The sequence below is a fragment of the Mercenaria mercenaria genome, unplaced genomic scaffold (genome assembly GCF_021730395.1).
Source record: "Mercenaria mercenaria strain notata unplaced genomic scaffold, MADL_Memer_1 contig_3155, whole genome shotgun sequence".
In the NCBI taxonomy this organism is placed as follows: domain Eukaryota; kingdom Metazoa; phylum Mollusca; class Bivalvia; order Venerida; family Veneridae; genus Mercenaria; species Mercenaria mercenaria.
The window spans coordinates 7,500-23,894 of NW_026461269.1; positions in this window are offsets into that span (position 1 = coordinate 7,500).

The following is a 16,395-nucleotide window of genomic DNA, read 5'->3' on the forward strand; positions in this document are numbered from 1 at the left end:
GGGGGGGGTTTTTGTCTTTAGGGCTTTGACAGTTTTGGGTTTTCAAAAATTAAATTTTGTTTTCCCATTTTCTTAAATAAAAAATTTTTTAAAAAAGGCCTTTTTTAATTTAAAATTTGGTTTTTGGTTTGGGGTAATTAAATGAAAGGTAACACCCCTTTTAAGTTTTCGGTGAAAACAATTTCCCCCAAATTTTTCTTTATTTTAAAATACCCGCCATCTTTTCCTTTTTTTAAAACCCCTTACTTGACAAAATTTAATTCCGTTATCCTTTTCCCCCGGTCCCCAACCTGAATTGACTATCTTTAAATTCTTTTGTCTTTGTATTGAAATTTAATCGAGAGAAAAGGGGGAAAATGCTTCACTGCACTTCCCCTTTTGGTTTAAAATTTGCATATAAGAGAGTTTACAAAAGAATAATAAATCTATTATCAAAGAAAATTATTTTTTGGGTTTCAGTGATTGTTCTGGGAATAAATATTGTAACCCAGGTGGAAGCCCCCCAAGCGAAACCCACTTCTACAGAAAAATTTAAATATTTGGCAAAAGGGGTTGGGCTACCCTTGGGGCCCGGAAAAGGGAAAAAGCCCTTCGTCACGTCCCCTTAGGAAAAACCAAACTTTGTGGGGTTTGCAACCAGAATGGACCAGACCAGCCGGGCACATCCGCGCCAGGGGGCCCAGGCTCCATGCTTTTTCGCCTTGAAAAACCCTTTTGGGAATTTGGGAAAAAAAACTTTTGGGGAAAAACAGCAGGGATCCTAAACCAGACTGGGTTTGCGCGGGCTGGTCTGGTTTCCTTTGGTGGGCCCAAAAACCCCAACTAGGGTTGGTTTTTCTTTGGCAAAAGCTCAAATTATTGTTTTTTAAATTTTTTTTAGTTCTTTCTAAACCCTAACAGTCGGTGGGGTTTTTTTTGGTAAAAACCCACCAATTAAATTTAAGAGGGTGCACCCAAATTTTTATCGTGTTTTACGATGTTTCCCTTGATTTCTTTAAATCTTTTTTGGGACTACAGTTTTGGAGGGGGTTTATTTTTTTTTAAGTTTTGGGCCCGGGGCATGAAAAAACCCAAACCCATATTCCCTTTTCCCCGGAATAGCATCTGCACGTCTTGCCCATGCGGGTTCGCTTTTAAAAGGGTTTTCTCTATTGAAATTGACTTTGACAAAAAACCCATTGATCTGATCGACTGCGTGGTTGAAAGGTGGTCTTGACCAGCTGGTCGCAAAGCCACTTTTTTGGTTTTCTCATGGCTTTGGCTCTTTTGTGTCAGGGCATAATAAAATTTCATGGGATATTTTTTTTATAAAAAAGGGGTTCATTCTTTTCTAGAAACCTTTAATGCCTAGGGAATAGGTAAAGCTTGTTTTTAAAGGGGAGGGGAAATTATGTCTGAATGGGGGAAAAGATGTACAATTTTAAAATTGTACATCTAGTTTAATTATTTGTTGTACAATTTGAATTTTAATGTCTTTTGAGGCCTTAAGGTTCTTTTATCTTTTGGGGGAGTAAGGGCCCAGTGGCTTTTTAATAGGGTTTTTTCATGAGGATTCAGAATAAATTAAAATTAAAGCCCTTTTATAACAAAAATTTTTAAAAATATTAAATTTTTAGGAATTTCAAGTTATTTAATTCTGAAACCCAATGCGAATTGTATTGATTGTAAATTTTCAGAACCAGTTTTTGGGATTATGTCTATTTTCAAAACCCAGAATTGAGTAGAGTCAGTTTGAAAAATGTTTTGGGTTTAATTTTAAGATCCCCTAAGGGGAAATAATAAAGGCGGAACAGACCAATTTTCCTTCTTTAACTGGAAAAGTTCCAGAAAGGGGCGAGTAAAATAATGACCCAGTGAGAGTTCGTGATGATGTTTTTAATTTGTTTTGGTGGGGTTTCGTTAAATGATTTTGCAGTCATATTGAAAAGTATTTGAATTTAAATTAATTATAAATTTCAGTTCTGAGAAAAAATTTTTCCCTGAGCTTTGGCAGGATACTCTTAAAAAAAAACATTAACCGGAATTTTTATTATAAGTACAAGGGTCAGATGTACTCCAATTCACACATAGTTGATGTTTAACATTTGTGGTGAAAAAATTGGCAAAGTGAAGAAATTTTAGGGAATTTTGTTAGTGGGGGGACAGAACAAAAAGTACAAAGTCAATTACGAGGTGGGGGCAACACTGAGTTTAAAAAAAAAATTCCAGTGTTCGACGAAAAAAACTACATGATTATTTAGTTCATGAAAAACTTTTAGTGTAGGGAAAAAATTTTGGGGAAAACGGGTTTTCCATTGAAGAAGAGACAGTTTTTACAGGGGATTGGGCTCCCAATTATTTTGATTTGCTTTTACATTTTGGTTTCCTCCAAATAAACAGCTAGTGATTAGAAAATTTGTGTTCATTTTTCTTTTACGGGTTTTAGAGTAAATGAAAAATTAAAAATCAATAAAAAAATTTTAAAAATTGGATGTTAAAAACTTTAAATTTGTTTAGTATTTCGGGAATTCATTTGGGATTTTTGAGTGTTTTAAATTTAAATTTAAAAATAAAAAAAAAAGAATCACATAACCCAAGATGTTTTGCTATTTTTAAAAGATAGAAAGAAAATTCGAAGAAAAATTTAAACTTGGTAAAAAGGGGATTTTTTAACAAAATTTAAAACTAAAATTTGGTGAAGGAGTCTGCGTTGTTTCTTTTTGCTTTAAAGGGGATTTTGTAGTTCTTTGGATGAAATCTTCTTTCTTTTCTTTTTTAAAAACAAAATTTTTATCTCTTAAATCTATTGAAATTGCCACAAAAAAAAATTTTCCCTTTTAAAAAACAATATTTTTAAAACTTTTTAAAAATATTCAAAAGCCGGGCTTTGTTTCTTTCTTAAAATCAGTGGAATTTATTTTTAGACTTGTCCTATTTTTTTTTTTTCAGTTTCTGGGTTCCCCTTTATTAGTTTCAGTACCATTTTGGGGGGTTTTTGCAATTTTCCACTCATCATTACAAGGTAGTATTGAAACTTTTATTGGGTTTAGTTTTGGGTTTTTTTAATTTTGCATTTAAAAATTTTAAAAAGGGTTTTATTAATAGATTTTCAGAAAAACTGTTTTTGGGAATTATACCCGTATACAAAAATTTCATGTACTTTTAAATTTTATTTGAACCTTACTGTTTAAAATTTCCTGAACAAAATTTAAGGGTTTTTTTTGCTTTTTTAAATTTGAGAAAATTTTTGGAAAATTTCTTTTAGGGAAAGGGGCCAAGGTTTCTTTTCTAAAAAAGTTTTAAATTAAAAGAAATTTTCAAATATAATATCTTGTGCGTGAATTAAAAAAAAATTTAAATTTTTTTTGGGCTAGCCCGTTTGGAAATTGAAAGACACTTTTTATAGGTTTTTTGGGACAATCAAAACTTTATATATTTTATGGCCTGTTAGAAGGGCATGTTCTAATCTCTGGCCTTTGGGCCCGGCCCGGCCTGGCCCGAGGAAACCATTTTTTTGACCCGGGGGCCCGGGCCCGGCCAGCCCCGATTTCAATTTTTAAAAAAAGGGGAAAGTAATTTCTATTTTCATCTTTTAAATTGACTTTTGGAAAATTTTAATTGAGGAATTAAATTTTTGGGGTATTTCAGACATTATTTAAAAACCCTTTTTAATTCCACTTGTAAAAAATTTTTCACTGGGAATAAGCCTGTAAACTTAAAAATAACTTTAAGTCTAATTTAAAGGGTATGCCTGATTTTTGTTATGATATTACAAGGGATCTCCCCTCTTGACTGGATGCTTGGTTTTCCCCCAAAACCCATTTAATTTTTTATTATTTTATCTATTTTAGGTTATTTAGTTTTTGGGCGAAATTATTGAAAATATACTCAAGGGAAAATTCTGTAGGGTTCCGTAAATATTTTCGGTGCCCCAAACATAAATAAAAAAATAAATATTTTAAAAACCAAATTTTAAAAAATCCCAAAATTTTTTAAACGCCAGGTTTTTACATGCAGTATGTTTTTGTGGGCCCCAAAAAAATTTAGCTTTCCCCAAATTTTCCCGGGGCTGTGAGTTCGGGAATTTGATTGACCATTTTCATTATTTTTTTTTTAAAATTTATTGTAAACTTAGCATGGAGGAAAAATTTTCATTTTCGTGGGTTTTTTGTTCATTTTTTGAAAAAAATTCACAGTATTTAAAATTTTTTCACATTTCCGTTATTCCCAAAAAAGTTGTAAGAATTAAAAAAAAGTATCCCATAAAATGACATTTTATTGGGTTTAAGGAAACAAAACTGAATTTAAATCGAAAACGAACCCACGGTTTAAAAGGGGTGGGAAAGGGCAGAGAATTATCCGACGCCCCGGTTTCCCTTGGTAAACTATGCATTTTTGTTTTGGTCAATTTTTGATATTTTCCCGGTTACAAAATATGGTGTTTAAAAAAAGAAAAACCCCCAAAATTTTTGGGCGAGATTAAAAGGGGGGGCCCCCTGTTATACCAACGGAAAACAATTTTTAATTTATATCTCCGTTCTAGGATCTGGGATATAAAATTTTTGCAGGGAAACGTTTAAAAAAATTTTGGGTTTAACCGTTATACCAAAAAACTGAATATTTTTGTAGGGCCGGTTTTTTTATTGATCTAAGTATTGAAAAAAAAAAACCTACCAAAAATTTTGTGAAAAAAAAAAGGGTCAAGAGCATTTTTTTGGGGTTTAAAAATATCACTTAGAAATTTTAAAAAAAAATCCAAAAGCATATTATTTTTTTTGCCCAAGAAAAAAAAATTCCCCCCCAAATTAAAAAGCCAAAAACCTGACAAAGAGTTAGAGGGGGCCCACAATGAATATTTTTTCAATACTCCCTTTCCCTAAAATTTAACTCTGGGTTAATTTTAAACCAAAACACATTAAAAGTTCCCAATGGTTTAGTTAAGAGGTCGCTAAGGTTTGTTGGGACACATCCGGGGGTTTACAAACCCAAAGGATGGGAAACACTGCATGCAAAATTTTGGGGTTTATTGGCCCCGCAGGGAAAAAGGGGGGCCCCAAGAAGTTAGGCCCTTTTCTTTTAAAACCAAGGGGTTTCCCCCTTTTACTTTTTTTGATTTGATCCAGAAAAAGGGGGGGGTTTCAATTTTGTTTTAAAACCAATTTTCTTTAGGGCAAAAATGGTTTTTTTTAAATAAGTTTAATGCCCCGGGTTATTAATGGGTTCTTTTCCAAAAGGACCCCGGGGTTTTATTTTGGGGGGGACCCGAGCAAGAAACAATACGGGGGAAAAATTTCGGGCCCGCTTGGGAAATTGGGGGTATTAAAATTTTTATGGGAAACATTCGGGTACCAAAATTAAATCTGGGGCCCGGCCCGGCCCGGCCCCCCCGAAAATTTGGGGGGGTACGGGCCAGGGGGGGGCCCGGAACCGGGGCCCCCCGGGGCCCAGGGAAGAGATTTAGAACAAAGCCGATTAGAAGTAGCCCCCCTTTCCCTTTGGTTAAAATTCAGTTAAACCTTTTATAGGAAAAAAATTATTTAAAGGGGTTTTTTCTCAACACACTTCCCCGGACCTTAAGGGTGAATTTTTATTTATTTTTCCCCGTGGGTAGTTTCTATAAAGGGACTGCGGGCCGGGGGGGGGCCAATTATCGGGGAAAAGTGGAAAAAAAAAAAAATGCCAAAAATGCAATAAAAAATCGGAAAAGGGGTTTAAAAAAGGGTTTTTGGCTGGTGGAGGTAATGAAACAGTCATAACCGGGAGCGTAAACCGGGAAAATTGAAATACTGCTTAAGCCCCGGGGTTTGGGGGGGGTGGGCGTGTTGAAATTTTTTTCCCTTTTTTTCATGAACAAAACTCAATCAAACCCCAGTCGGGACTTTTTTAGGGTTTTCCTTGTTTTCGGTGCTTTTGAGGATCTCCCTTTTCCCGATTTTATTTTTTAACTGTCCCCTAGATTTGGCAGAAGGTTTCGGACGAAAAAGCCCAAAGTGCGGGTTGATGTAGGTCAGGGGGGGTTCCATCTCCAGAAAAAATTTAGATTTTGTGAAAGTTTTAGGCAAGAGATGGTTTTTCTTGCCCATTAAATTTCCCGCGTTAATCTATTTTGGTTTTTTTACTTTTGTACTAATATTATGGAGGTAATCATTTAAAAATCAAAGATTAGCTAACCCCCTCATTTCTTAATGGCAGGGAAATTCTTTCATTGTCTAAAAGCAAAAACTTTCAAATCGAGCAGCCCGGTTTTTTTTAGGGAATACAACCCTTTTTGTTTCCTTTTTTACAATGAAGGGGGTTTAATTTAAATTGTAATTTAAATTGGGGTATCGCCTAGACGGCTGAGGTTAGATCGTTGAAAACAGAGTTCTGTGAATTTCCCTTTTAAAAATTTTAAATCCCCCGGGTTTTTTTTAAAAAGACATATAGTAAAGTAGATATATGGTTTGTTTTCAAAAAATTTTTTTTTTTTACTGAAAAAAACTGTGTCTTCTATGATATATTTTATTGGGAAAAACTGCCAAGGGCCCCCTCAGCCAAAGGGGGGGTAACTGCAAACTAACTGCTTTAAAACTTGGAAAACTCGAAAAATTCGAACCCTGTGCAAAAACCCGTCCCCTATGAAAATTTTTTTTATTTATTATTTAAATTTTTTTATCCTCCCCAATGTCAAGATTAATGGCAATGAAGGGGAAAGTTACCTTTGCACATTAAAGGTATTTTTTTTTTTTTTTGTTTTTATCGTAATTGGGAAATTTTTCGTCATGAATTAATGCCTTGGTTGCATCCGCGTTTTTGGTTTAAGTTTTTGTACCTCGCACTTTTAAAGGTATTCCCAGGTGGGTTTTTTTTACTTTGGGGTTAAAACGTTTTGAATCTTCGTCAGTGTTTAATTTAATGCACTGCGTCTGCACAAAATTTTGGGGAAAATTTTTGAAATTTAAAATTATCTATGCACACATTTCAAAAATTTTAAGTTTTCTAGGGAAATTAACATTTTTTTAGTCATTAAACATCTAACTTTTGGGAAATGCAAAATTTTAAAAATGGCAAAAATTTCTTAAAAAATCCCTTTTGCATTTTGATTGGATAAAGATTGTAGTGTTAATTTTAAAACCCTTAATAAAGTCTTCGAATTTTCCCGTAAGCGGCCGTTTTTCTTACTCCAGGATAACGGGAAAACTATCATTTTTTTTCTCCACGGGTCTGTTTTTTTGCATCTTATTGTACTTATAGCGTCAGGCGGGGTGATCCTTTTTGGGAAACAGATTCCGACATGCCCAAATTGGTATTTCCGATGTTTAATTGGCAAAGTGAAAATGTAGGTTGTTTGTTTAGAAACGAGCGCTCGGTAGTTGCCGTAGGAAAAATTGCATGCACAACGAATTTTCGCTTTTGCTGAGTATCGCCAAAATAGGGGGGTGTGGCAAAAGTTTCGGGTGAAGTGGGGGGTCTAAATTTTTAAAAAAATCCAAAATCCGGTTTTTTTACTTTTACCCCGGGTTTTTGGATTTTGTGTCAATTAAATTTTAAATCATTGGTAAAAATTTTTGTAATAGCAGCAAATATTTATACTGGTTGTTTAGCTTTACATGAAATTTCGTGTTATTTTTAAAACCCAGGGCATATAGTTCGTTAATACAGATAAACCCGTTTTTTATGTTTTTCCTCAAATTTAGTTTGTAAATGTTTATTTTTCAAATATGAAAGGTTTTAAGGGTTGTATTTCCCCTTGTATCTTTGTATGTTCCCAAACCTCGCACGAGGTGTCTTTTTTTTTTCATTTTTCATTTTGAGGGGAAACCCTCAGGTTGGCTTTCTGAAAAAAAATTTTGGCTTTTTCCAGGGATCAGTTTTTTAATCAGGTTGGGGTTTCGAACAATTTTTCGGTTTATCCAGGATCAGTTCATGGCCTAAAGTTATTTTCCCAGGAGACCCGGGGGGCTTCTCCAAATTAAAAAACTGTTAAAAGTTTGGGCAGTTCTTTTGAGACATTTAAAAGTACTTGTAAAAAAATTTCAGTTGATGTTTTATACTAAACCCCCTGAAACTGTTTTGGTTTACCCACATAATTGTTTTCCCGGGATTAAAAAAAATTGCTTTTCTTTATTTTTTTTCTTGTTTTACTTAAGTTTGTCACTTAGGGGAGGGCAGAAATTTTTTGTTTTTTGTGAGACCCTAAACTTGCGAAATGTCTTCTACATGTATAGAAAACTTAACTAAACGGATGACAAAATTTCACATATGTTAATTAAGTTTTATGACATTAACATTTAAAAAATATACGAAAATTTAAAAGATTTACAATTTTTGTTCGACATCAAAAAGATTTGTCCCTACTCCTTTATAAAGGGGTTTTTTCACTTTTCGCTTTTAGATCCAATAATCCCGATGCATGATCACGGGGAAATGCAAATGCCCAAAAAAGATAAAATATTTTTATTTCAGGGAAAAGGGAAACAGTATCGGTATGCCCCGCTTTGTAAGCAAAGGGGTAAATTTGAAAGGAGGGAAAAAAACCATTTTCGTTCGAAGGTGTTGCCACCGGCCCTTCCTGTGCGGGTTCCCCCTGTGTTCCCTTTTTTTGTTCGTTATGTTTCTCGCTGAAGTTTGTGTCGAATTTAATTTTTTACGCACAGGCGTTTTAGGCCCTATGCCCCGATACGCGCCCGACCCCAAAAATTTAAAAAGTAATTAGAGCGTAGTTTTTTTAAAATTTCCATGATTTTTAAAAAAAATTTTTTAAAAAAAGATCCAGTAGTTTTAAATTTTATTCTTGCTCGTTTTTACCCCGCCCCCCCAATTATCGCCCCAAATTTTTATATGTTGGAAAAGGGCGTACTTGGCCGGCGGAAAAAAAAGGGGGTTTCGAATGTCATGAAAAAAAAATTAAAGCGGACCGGGGAAATTGAAACCCCGACCCTTTGGGGTTTTTGGGCCCACGGGATTACAGGGTTTTTTTTTCCAAAAGGGGGGGAAGGGGGCCCAAAGGCCCGTTATTTGAGGGGTTTGGGGGGGGGGGAAAAAGCTAGGTATTTGAGCAAAGGGGGATAAAAACCTGATGCAAAATCCCAATTTTTTTTGGAAAACTGCATGAATTTTAAAAAAAAATTTACTGAGGGGAAGGGGCCCATCAGCGGCCCCTTTTTATGAAGGGGAAAAATCCTGATTTAAATTTTTCCCCCACACCTCGGGGCCTTCAAAAATCCGTGAATTCTAATGCATTTTGAAAACATAAAAATGGTTTTAAGGGGGGTTTTTTAAAGTTTTTTAAAGTTAAATTTTTTTTGATTAAAGAAACCCAGGACTGTGCTGTAAAATCTGTTTCATAGTACAAAAGATATTTTGGAAAAAACCGGGTTTTCAGCTTATTTTTTAGTTGAATAATTATTGAAAAGTGCATCCCGTTTAATAAATAATGATTTATTCCCCTTTTATGGGGAAAAAATATAATCAGAACTTCGGATGCTTCGTAATTAAATCGGAGTGTGTAGCATGGGGGTGTTTAATTATTCGCTTTATTTTACCCTCAAAAAAAAAATACAGGAAAAATTTTTTTATCGTCACCCCTGTGAGTGAAAATAGGTTTGGGGGTTTAAAATTTTTTTTATAGCATTCAGCAAAAAAAACCGATTTTTTTGCTGTGAAGGATTGGAATATCACATCGAGAAATGAAAACAATTTTAAATCGGGCTACCTGCCATGAAAATATTTAATTGCATCAACTGTCAATGTGATATATTCCTTTCCACTCCAAAACAAAAAAAAATTTTTGTTTATTTTGTTTTTTCGGGAAAGCCCAATAAAAAAAATAGAAAAAACCCATATCACTTTACAGTTTTGACTGATATGGGGAAAAATGAAATATGATGTTGGGTCAGTTATACTTAGTTTTGATAACTTTAGTCAATTTAAATGAAATTTGATCGTTTTTTGTGTGTTTTTATTGAATTAAACTCCCGCTTAGCATTGGTTTTAAATTCCCCCAGAATGGCTCAGAATGCCCCCCTAGACACTCTTAGATTTTCCAAAAAATTTTGTTGGGGGGGGATACCCCAATACCCCCTACCAAAGGCCCCTTCTTTGGCGGGGATGGGCCCGCAATTTTTTTTAAAAAGCCAACTACGGGCCCCCGTTATATGTTTAAGATAAAGTTCATTTAGAGTCCTACATACCCGAAATTTTTTAGTGACAATTTGAAATATTTTAGTTTTCTTTGGGTGGGTTTACTACCTGTTAGAAATATTTAAGTTGGTTTAAAATATCTGTTGAAAATGATAATACGGGTACGGGTTTTGGGATTTGTTTTTTTTAATTTTACACATGGGAAAAATTTTTGGGGCTGAAATTTTTTGGGCATTTCCCCTGGTTATTGTGTTTGGGGTTTATAACTCCCCCCCAAATGGTGGGGGGTGTTATAGGAATTTGGGCTTGCCCCTCCCTTTCCCCACTTCCGTCCTTCCATCTTCCGTCCTTCCGTAACTTTTGTGGCCCCTTTGTTTCCTTAACCCCTTTTTAAAATGTTGAAGGATTTTCTTTTAAACTTGGGTTTAAAAGTTCACCTCATCAAACAATTGCAGAAAAACCTTTAGGGCAACCAAGGGCGGGGTTTAAAAAGGGCAAAAGGGGCAAACCTTTAAGCCCTTTAATTTTGGTTTTCCCCGGCCCGTATCTCCCCCAAAACCCCTTTTAAGGGGGGAAAATTAACAGGGCAGTTTTGGGATTATTTAAAGGGGCCCAAACCCTGGACAAGTGGGTTTGATCATACCCAAAACGAGTTTTTTTCCCAAGAGCTTGGGCTCATTACATTGCCCTTAAATTTTATTTAAAATTTTTTTTGAAAAAAAGTTCAAACTAGAGCGTTAAAAATTTTTAAATATTGCAACTTTTTATATAAAAAGGGACAGGGGGACTCTGGACTTGCTAGTCTGAAAATTTCCTGAAAACTTTGGGGTTTTTCAAACCCCATGGGCCCTACACTTTTTATTTTAGAAAATTTTTAAGTTTATTCGGATTTTCCCTTTTAAAAAAAAAATGATTTTCGTTGAAAAAAGGGGTAAATTTTGCTATTTTTTAATATATCAGAGGCACTTATTTTTGAATTTGGTCGGGAAACCCCCTTTAAAGAAAAAATTCCAGATTATGTAGCCATGCATTTTTGTTTTTTTTACCCTTTTGGGGAAGATTGGGTTTTTGTAAAATTTTTATGTGGAGTTTTTAACCCCAAAGCCCTTTTTAATTTATTTCTTAACTTAAAAAAGGGGGTGGGGGAATATTAAATCTGTTTTTTATGATTTAAATGTCGATGTAAAAGGTTTGGAACTATTTTGTTTTTTTAAAAAATTTTGTTTTGCCCCATGTTCTTTTGTTTAGCATTTTTTTTTTATGAAAATAATTTTTTTTTTTTTAGCTTTTTTTGCCAGAACCGCAATATTCTAAAATTTTTGGGATCTTTCATGATAAAAATTTCAGAAAATCTCTTTTTATTTTGTTCGGTGACCCCCAAATTTTTTTTCCCCCTTTTTTGGAAGAATTTTTATCAATAATACAAAAAAGTATTTCAAAAATCTTTAAATTTTAGAAATTAAAAATTTTTGGGTATCCCTTTTGACTGATACAAGTAAATGGTCCCCTTGGAAAAAAAATGGGTGGGCTAATTATTTGCCCTTTTGAAAATGGGTAACAGTATTATGTGAAAATCATTAAGAATTTTTTACTGATTCATTGGCATATTCAAAATAATTTTTTAGAAAACAAAAATTTTTTCAAAATGATAAAAAATAGTTTGTTTTTTTGAAAAGTACCCTTTTTTTTCCAGGTTTTTCAAATTTCACTTTTGTCTTGACAGTGTGTGTAGAAAATGGCCGATATAATGAAAGGGGGTTCGGGACCTACCGGTTTTTTTTTCTTTTATATGAAATAGGTTTCTAAAGATCTTCAAAAAAATGCAAAGTATGGAAAAAAAATTTTTAAATTTTTGAAAAAATTGGCCTTAAAAAATATCCAACCCCTTTTAAATTTTATGTTTGGGGATCTTTCGGAAATTCCCGAAACCTTTCATCTACTAAACAAATGCATCATGCTTTAAAGGCCAAATGTAAAACTGAAAAACCCAATTTAAAAATTTTTAGTCAAAGTTTTTAACCCTAATGTGATAAATTTTTTAATTTTTTTGCAAAAATAGAATAAATGCATCCCTTAAGGGTTTTCATTTTCCATATAAAAGGGCTTTGGCATTGTTAAATCTCTTGCTGAAAATATTTTGAATAAATATTTTTCCCATATTCCCCTGTTCCCTGACTGATAGCAATGCCCTTTTTGCTATTATTTAGAATGGGTGAACATTTTGTCTTCAAATAATCGAATCCGTTTTTTAAAAAAAAGGCTCAAAAGTCAGTTGGGCGATCTATATATCAAATTAACAAGTAATTTTTGTGTTCCCATTTTTTATAAAATTTTGTTTTATTTGAAAAAATTTTAAAAAACAGCTTTTCCCTAATGTAAATAAATATGAAAAATGAAAAACTTTTTTTTTCTTACCTTGAAGGTTTTAAAAATTTTTTCCTTTTTTAAAAAATTGTTTTACTATATGGGCGTTTAGTACGTTTAAAAAAAAAATTTTTTTTTTTTTTATAAAATTGGGTTTGTTCAAAAAAATCCCTTTTAAAAGATTAAATTTAATAGTTTGTTTATGTTTTGAATATAACTTTTCCCGGGCTACTTTTTCTTTAAATTTTTTTTTAAACGTTAAAATAGGTATAAAACCCGACGTAAATCTTTTGAGTTTGATAGTTATGACTTTTCTTCATTTAAAAAAGTTTCAATACAGACAATAAATTTTTGGATAGCATTTCAGGATGATTTAACTTCTTTTTTAGTTCAAAAGAGGGTTTGGGCCCCTAACAAACAGAAGATAATATAAACATTTATGTTGTTTACATTATTTTGTGCGGGGGGTTTGTTTTTTTAAATCAACCCGTATGGCGTTTTGAAATATAAACAAATAAAGCAATAACAAAAATTTCCGGAAATGGCACTCACGAATATTTCCCCTAGGGTTTCCCGTAAATTAATTTTTTGGTTTTCCCGAACTAAAAAAATGATATATATTGAAAAACCAATTATATACCACCATTATCATGTACAGATATAGCTGTGCAGACAAAAGCGTTCTACCACTAATCTCAGAGTTGTGTGTTCGAGACCTCCGTCTGACCTTTTCTTTTTAATTCATCTGTAAAAAATTATCTGTAAACTTCACACAAATGTCACATTCATTTTGATGATTTATCAACGAAATACTCTAATATCCATTAACATTCTTCTACGTACGTGTCTGTAAATCGTTCTACAAAATGTCATCTAAAATCTGCAGGACCAGACAAGTATTCATTTATTCAACGAACAAATTCAAAGAACTGCTGCTAACTACAAAATGAAATGTTTCATAAAATAATGTAATATAGATACATATACAAACACACGGAATTTTATTTAAAACAGGTCAGAACTGAATCCGAACACATGGTAACGTGCTTCCAAGTCAGATAGCTTACCACTACAACATTGTGCCATTGGTTAACTAATTGGTTATTTTAATTAATCTAGAAATTTTCAAGGCACAAATATCGAGTAAATTAACGAAAACGCCCGAAAATACTGGCGAAGATCAATGAATGTCCGGTTAATACTTACGGACAATATTGTAACGTTTTCGCCCGAGCCTGGTACTGAATTATCGTCTCAAACAGACTAGATATAATAACAAAGTATCAATATAAATTTTCCAGCTATCTAGCTTATTTTAGGTATAAAAATATGTATATCTATAATTTTTCTCAAGCTACCTTGCTTAATGATTCTTCACAAATGATTGTAAAAATGATTGCAAAATGTTGGAACAAATTAGAAATACAATTATGTTGTTAATCTGAGCTTGTATCTGATTTCAATGTTTCAATTGGTTTCAAACAAATTTTCTTGTCCCTTATTAATCACTAAAATATTTATGTTCGGAACTTTCTTAATAAGGTTTCAACTTGGTCTGAGACTATATAGCTTCTATCTATCCGGAATGCTGTATATGCTACGGCATAGGTCTCAACCCTGCCTCAGACCTTCACTTCTGTACTCTATGTACCTTTCAGTCTCAAACTTGTCTCTAACTCGAATATACGCATGTATGGAACCTACGACCCAGACCCAATTTGTCTTAACCCGCAACTCAGAGCATACGCTGCTACTCTGGGGTATTAAAGGAACCTGCAACTCAGGGCATACGCCGCTACTCTGAGGTATCCTTATAAGCTACTAGTAGTTGGTCCAAAGTCCTAGAAATTTCCAAATATCGTAAATAATTTATTTAATTATTATTTTTCTTCGATCTGCTCTCTTCAAAAGCCAACCACGTCTCTTAGGCCGAGCGGTTACGAAATTCGTGTTATACATTTTCGCCGGTTGTTCGATCCTCAGACCCGTTAAGATAACTGTATTTAATTTCTTTTCCTTTTATTTCAATACATTTCATCGAAGACAACAAGAATAAGTTAATCTAGTTCTAACTTGTTCATTAACTTATATGCTACTATTAACACGTAATTATTTTAAATACACTTCGTCTTTGATATAATCTAATGTTTTGAAGCTTTCCTGATATTTTAAAGCTAAACGGGTTTTTATCAATTATGTAACAATTTTGTCCTTCACTTTAAATAACACTGCCGGGTCATAATTTCAGTATCGACTGATTTAATGATATGACCGATTTTATACGAAAAAAAAAAGAAACAAAACACTGAATTTGAAACCAGAGATAAACAAACTTACACAAAGTATGAAATGCAAAATAAAAAAAAAAGTTATTGGAAGGTTCGAACCGCCAAAACTATCACTGAAAAAATAATTACATCTCGATCCACTCAACCTACTGTGCCATCAAACCAACTTAGTCTATTGATTTTGCATTTATTATCTTTTGTTTTAAACGAGAGTGCTACTGATTGTTTATTTACATATTGCTTAAAACAAAACACGCCATATTACTGTGCGGCACTAATAGATACAACTATAGGCCATATGGCGACTTGCACTCATTATGGTATTATTTTACAAGAAATTTGATCCGTTCGTTATCTTTATTTACTGTTTTACTCAGAAAAAATAGCACTGTTTAATCGAAATAAATCTTGCTGAAGAGAGTCACTATCGCGATACAGGTAAAGAAGAAAGTTATTGGACAAAGCAATTTTCAGGTCTTATCCTAACCGGACTGGATAGGTTAGAAAAATCATGAAGATTGCGCCTCCACGGCGTCAACATGTTTTACGTAAATAATGGCGTTGGATTACTTGAAAAGAAATGAAGGGAAACCTGTAAGATTCAACTAGACATTAGCTGAATGGATGAAAACGATAAAGTTTGCAATCGTATAATTTGTATCTTTATTTAACAATTCGCCATTTTCTATGAAATTTTATGTTACATGACAGTGCTGAGGTCAATGCATGTTTTTTACTTTAGAATTGTGTGTTAGTCTAGTCTCTAAATGTCATTAAAAACGGGGGTAAGTATGTTTGAACAAAAAGTCTGAAAACAAATGATGGATGGGTAATACCTATTTATAAAAATGTAGTTTCATGTCTGAAAGCCAAACACACCAGGTAAACGGATATTGTATTTTGAAAACTAGTAAAATGTCCATTTCTTACAACGTAATAACAGGAAATTCAATGCCGTAGATTTGCCTTCTCTCTACTCAGCTTAGCGGGTGAGTTCAATGTAGATGACCTAAAGGGAGTTTAGTTTCAATTAAAAATTTATTGAATGAACTGATATAGGAAAAAAGATTATGCTATTGAACATACCTCTTGGTGATTTTGTTGCAGAAAAAAAGGTTTTTCAGTAATGAAAAAATAGGAGATTAGATTGGGTACCTTCCCTTTAGGGAAAGGAATGTTAAAACTTTGATTTGATAGATATTGAAAACACTTGCATGTGACTCCTTGTTTTGATGTCTGCTTAGAGCCAATTTTTTTCCAATGAGTAGGACATACAGAGGGGAGAGGTGTTGGATGACTGTAATGTAGTTTTTCAGCTCTTTCGACATGCTTGCCAGGTTTGAGATCCACGATTATTTTTAGATAAAAAGAGGTGTGGGAAAGTCAAGGACTGACAGTGCCATAGTGGCAATCGATGAATAAAAGTAGAGGTATGAAACTGTAAATGCAAATCATATAAACTATTAGACAGACATAACTTACAATGTGCTCATGCAGCCTTCTGCATTATATATGGGAACATTTTGTTTTCTTTTCCTTGAAACTAGTTTTAGCTCGACTGTACAAAGTACATGCAGAGCTATCCTATTCACCCTTACGTCGGCGTGTTGGTGCTCTTTCATACTATTTCTGTTATTACTTG